Below are 5,831 nucleotides of genomic sequence, written 5' to 3'. Positions count from 1 at the left end.
TTTTCTTTTTTTTATTAATTGTATTGAGAAACAAATAGCAATGAGACAGTTTCAAAACCAATTAATAGGACAGTTTTAATAATTAATACACTGCATATTGTTGTCTTCACAGTGGTTATTCACAGTACTAGATGCCGACATGATATCCTGTCCAAACACTATTAGTACAAATATTTTTTCTCATTGAATTAAGAGAAAGTAGTTGTATATCCATCCTATATTGTATATACAGATGCAAAATGATCCTTCATTTATATCCCTTTTTTTTTGTTTAGTTTTGTCAGAGATCGGTATTCTATTGCCATTTAAATATTGTAGGTATGTGAATTCAGCAAAATAATCCAATATACTCCAGTAGTCCATAATAGTAGTGGGTTATCCATAGAACTTGCAATGTTAGAAGTTGTTGACTTGAGCCTTTTATAGCTCAGCATATTAATATGGCTTTACTTCTCATACCTCCTTATAATACTTTTCTCTTGGATGGTTAAAATCAAGATAAAGCAAGACCTATATAACAAGAAATGTAAATTTTGTATGTGACAAGGTCAGTCCAATCCCCTCAGGATTTACCCTGAAGCCCTGTACCACATTTTGTAGATTCTTTGTCAGTGTCAGCCATGTAGATGAGTCACGGCCATTCCTTGACCAATTTGCTCTCTGTGAAAGCCTGGGAGAATGTTTTCTCTCCATGTGACTCTCCTTAGGCACACTCTACATCATCAGTCACTTTCCTCTGTGGCCCCACAATCTCCTTGATCAGAAAGTTTGAGATATCACTGTTACAGGATGTTAGAGTACAGGTTCTTATTTCCTGAGTCCTCACTGACCTTGAAAGGCTAGGGCCAAAATGTTGGCTGTCCTTACAGCCCTTCTTTTTCTCTAATCTTTGGTCTGCAAACTTAAGTTGCTAACCCTCAGGAAGAGAAGCTTAATGGTATTATTACCCTATAATATAGGATGTTGAGCTTAACCTCACTATCTGTCTGAATATCAAATATCTTAGACATAGCACAGAACAGGTATTTTCCATCAAGTATTAATATGTTAAACTTTAAATCCCACAGGATGTAAAGAAAAAATAAATAAATAATTTTTTTAAAAATTGGAATAAACAATTACATAATTTTACACAGAAATTAAGAAATCTAACCATAAACAGCATTATAGCTCGACTGTCCTGTGATATTTTTTTTCCTGTCTCTTGTTTTCATTTATTGCCCTTTTTTTTAAAAAAAATTTACTTGAGATCAGTATGGCAGTAATTGATATGTCATGACAAGCAGTATGTATTTAGAAGACCAGAATGGCAGGCATTCCAAGCATGACCCTAGTATTGCACATTGTTATTCAATGAAGTTGCTTAGTTCACAGGAATGAGCATATATAGTTAGCCAGGATGAGAATCCTACCAATTAACTGCTAGTTTCAAAAACCTGCTAAACATTCTAAGGATCATCTTCTTAATCATGTTATACTTATACTTTTATGGTTTTGCCCCTGTCATTTTTCCTAGCTTTTCTCCTTGCCCTCTCTTTGTTGTTTAATCCTTAAATTCTCTCTTTCCTTTTAACTGGAAACAACCATTTCTGAGGCACATTCTTCCTGTCATTCTGTCACTTTAACTGTCAGGTTTCCACAAAACAGAAATTCTCAGGCCATCAAGGTAGCTCAGCAGACTAAGCACTGGCTTAGGCAAGAGTAGGGACTGGGTTTTGATTCCGAGCAGTACATGCCATGCCAGCCCTGAGCTCCCAGGGGTACTGAGCTGACCACTGAGACTGGGTGTGGTGGTGCAGCCTGTAATCCCAGTGCCAAGGAGGCTGAAAACAGGAGGATCACTGAGTCTGAGCTGCATAGTGAGATCCTGTACTAAATCCATAAAATTAAAAAAAAAAAAAAAACACAGAAATTCTAAACTTTGAATTTCATATTCTTTTGAGTTGCTTACAATAACTTCTATTGAGTGTTTTTCCTTCTTTCCAGTTCCAGCTCTCTATGGATTTCTGTGTTTTTTCAATTATATAAATTTGGTTGGATCACTCAACTTTCAACAGATAACTATCTGTGATACCAAGAAAGCATCTGGAAATTCCTAGTTCCCTTAGCTTCTGCCCCTGGCCCACTTTCTCAGGTCATCTGCTTGTACTAGGCAAGGATGACAGGAGTGCAGCTGCCACCAGCAGCCTCCAGATGCAGCCAGGTGAATCCCCTTAAGGAGATCTCATGGCAGCTGCTGCATGGTGAAAAGCTTCAAGTCCAAATGAGCGCAGCTAGACAGAGGCTGAGACAGAGGGTCTGGGGATAACCATAATTCTGTGCTGGGCCTCGAATCATGTTCCCAAAGAACTGGTAAAGTCCTAGCCCCAGAATCTTAGAATATGACCCTATGGGGAATAAGTTCATTACAGGTGGAACTGAGGAAGGTGGGGTAACCTTGAAGGGGTAACCCTGGTTCCACCTTGAACGCAGTGTGGGTGGACTCTGAGGAATGCTCTCTGTGAGGATCTGGTTATAGCAGAGGCTGGAGTGAAGATGACTCTACAAGGGAGGCACTCCAGATTACCCTGGATCCTGTGTGCATATATCCTGCCCCGCAGGGCCACAGGAGGGAAATGACCCCCCAACACCAGCTTTCTGACTTCCTGCCTCCAAACCTGAGACACTTTCATTTCTCTTGTGTGAAGCCATTTGTTTTTGTTATTTGTTAGAGCAGCTCTTGAAAAATCAATACATTCTGTTCTCTGCTTAAAAATGTAGGCCCTGGCTCCCCCCACCCCCAAACCCAGTGTGCAAATGTGGGCGCAAGCTTGGCTCTTCCCTTCTCTTCTGCAGCCTGCCTCCCATAGGTACTCATGGCACGGCTACTCTGGACTGAATATGCTAGGCATGTGCTGTGCGTCACTGCAGGGGTAAGCCTTTAGATGTGAGAGGTACACCAACAGAGCTCCTTTTGCCACACAGCTCACTTAATACATAACATTAGATTTAAATCTGAACCTGATCTCATCACATCCCTTCAGTTCTGCAAAGGCCCCGAGATGTGATGGGCTGTAGTGCTGGTCTCCTGTGTCACAGGCTGCAGAGATTCTCCAGCCCTGGAGCATGAAACACCTCACACAAGCCTCACTGTGGAAGAGTGAGCAGGCGGCTTATCAGCACAATGGGCAAGAAGAGCCCCAGAAATGTAGTGCTTTTTTTTTTTTTTTTATTTTTCCCAAAGTCAGTGGAACTCTACATCCATTCCCCAAAGGAATTAAATCAAGATAGGATGAGATAGTTCTACCAGATGTCACATATTCACTATGTAATATATATATATATATATATATATATATATATATTTTAAATGGCAAAATTAGCAAAAGGTAAAACACTTGCATTACCTGAAATCCTGCACTGGAAGCTAGCAAAGGGTAGCAATAGCCTTTATTGTCGCTAGAGTATTTGATAGAAATAAGGACATTTAGACACCTTGGAAGGGTGTAGAGGTTGCTTTAGGGAAATGTTTCCTAGTCCTAAGAAGCTGGACTACCAAATCCTACACCATTCTTCAAAAGGACAAAGCAGGAACGCTACCAACAAGCATCACTTCCTTGGGGGGGGGGGGGAATTACAGAATTTATCTTGTGCCATTCTTGGCATCCTGGTGCATTCCTTTGTGACCTGCACCCCCTGAGCCCCAACCTGAGAGGGGGGCAAGGCCGCCCTAGGCTTCCGCGGAAATCTGACACAAGCAAAGCTTTACCAAGCTTTGTGCTATGACTGAGAGTGGCTGAGGAAAGCCCCAGCTCACAGCGCCCCTGCGACGCCCCAGCTGCTGGCCACTGCACTTCCTCCTTGCAGGCGGGAAGCGCCGCTGCCTCGTCAAGGTGCAGCCTGCGCAGCAGAAGAGCGTGAAGGAGCCACAGGTCCGTGTCCACCTAGCCAAAGCTGCATGCACAAAAACCTGAAATCTCGATTTCTGGATAATGTAAGCAATTTGAAGTTAACTCCGATATGAGGGAGGCGAGTGCTGCAAACAAGGGAGTGCAACTGCAGTTCAATAAACACAACACTGTTACTACCTACGTGAGATCAACTCCGCAGCCGAGCCTCGAAAGGCCCCACCCACTTTCCCAGCTCGGACAGTCCTCTCCCGCGCCTCCCACGGCCGGCAGCCTAGCTGGGCGGTGGTCCCGCGAGCCAAGGCCGGCTTCAGCGCTCCAGAGCCGCCTGGGACGGGCTGCGCGGCCCTCCCGACTCGGCCCTCGGGCTCCTTCCCGCTCTCCCCGGGCTGGGTCCTCCCTGGCCTCCCGGGCAGAGAGATGTCGCGGTCCCGCTCGCCTCCTAAGCAAGCATGTGGTGCTTCCTGGCTTTCCGTTAAATTTTTACCTGCTTCCTTCACTCATCTGGAGCCCCCTGAGAACAGAGCCCCGGAAGCCCGCGCAGGACCAGCAGCCAGCGGGCCCTGCTCCCTCCTGTCCCCCAGACCCTGAGCACAAGGGAGCCTGCCTGCCTGCCTGTCTTCCCAGAGGAAGGGCGTCGCAGCTGGTTGGTGTGCGTGAGTCATCAGGGTCAGGACCTAAGGATGTGGACTGGAAGCAAAGGGGTGAGGAGGAGGTCAGAGTAAAAATCAAAACAAAACTAAACTTTCTTGTGTGATTTCATTCTGTGTTAAATGGAAATACTGCGTATAATAATATTTCTTTTCCTCTCAGTCTTCGCAAGGTTAAATGAGATAACGCACACTAGCATTCCACCACGATCCACTCCTCGGTACAGAGCACACACTAACGTTGGTCTATGAGGCTGGCTCAGCATCATAGGAGGTCTGGTCTGCTGCCCAGGAAGGGCCATCGCTGCCTCCACCCAGGGTCAGAATCCGGCCCCTCCTTTCTTCCTTCTCTTATTCCTGGGCTGGAATGTCTGTGTGCTTCAAAAGAGTGATTTGCCACATAAAGAAATCAAATGCATTTTCAATGTTTTAATTGATTTGACCTGCATAACTAAAGAAAATGTGTTCCTTTTCTTTAAGAAAAGCCTTGGGGCCCGGGAGATGGCTCAGTAGAATAAACGTTTCCCTGGCAAGCACAAGGGCATGAGTTGAAAACCTTTTCAAAAGAGAGAGAGAGAGAGAGAGAGAGAGAGAGAGAGAGAGAGAGAAAGCCTTGCTCACGAATCCCATTTCCCTCTTTGCTCTACCCCCAGCACACAGATTTTTTTCTGTGTCCTGCCGTTATCCAGAAAGCCCAACCTGTTTCTGCTGCCTTCTTCTTTCTCTGCCTCCTCCACTTCTGTTTCTGTGAGTCGCAGTTTTGCTATGCAGCTCAGGCTGGCCTACAACTCATGGCAATCCTCCTTCCTCAGCCTCCCCAGGGCCAGGCTTCTGTCTGTGCACTGAAAAGTTCAGCTCTCACTCACCTTGTCCTCAACCTCCAAGTCGAGTCCTTTCTCTAACTACATGCAAATCTAGCCCCTCAGCGTCAGCCTCTGCAGCATATGGTTTGTCTCAGGGCTTTCACCAAGAAATTCTCTTTTCCTTTTCTTGACTCTGAAGAAAAGAAATAAAACTAACCCTTAATACTTTCAGTCAACACATGTCAAAATCTAAACGTATAAATCTTTTGACCCAGCACCAGGATGCCTTAAAATATTTACGTGATACTTTTTGTTTATGTTCACTTTTGTTTTCTTTAATTGTATGTATTTGGTACAGAGTCTCACTATGCAGCTGGGACTCATAGTGATCCTCCTGTTTCAGCCTCCCCAGCCCTGGGATTCCAGGAGTGCACGCCATGCCTGGTCTTGGTGGTGGGCTAAGCACACCCAAGGCAGAGCTGGCCCAGTGA

The 5,831-nt window shown here is 45.0% G+C and overlaps 1 pseudogene; it reads left to right on the top strand.

Moving 5' to 3' along the window:
* Positions 1-3,953, top strand: part of LOC101585367 — a 10,937-nt pseudogene extending 6,984 nt beyond the window's left edge.
* Positions 3,954-5,831: the final 1,878 nt, after the last annotated feature.

Source organism: Octodon degus, unplaced genomic scaffold (genome assembly GCF_000260255.1).
Source record: "Octodon degus isolate 3935 unplaced genomic scaffold, OctDeg1.0 scaffold00004, whole genome shotgun sequence".
Taxonomy (NCBI): domain Eukaryota; kingdom Metazoa; phylum Chordata; class Mammalia; order Rodentia; family Octodontidae; genus Octodon; species Octodon degus.
Note: the sequence above shows the minus strand (reverse complement) of the source record. Positions and strands in the feature narration are given on the sequence as shown.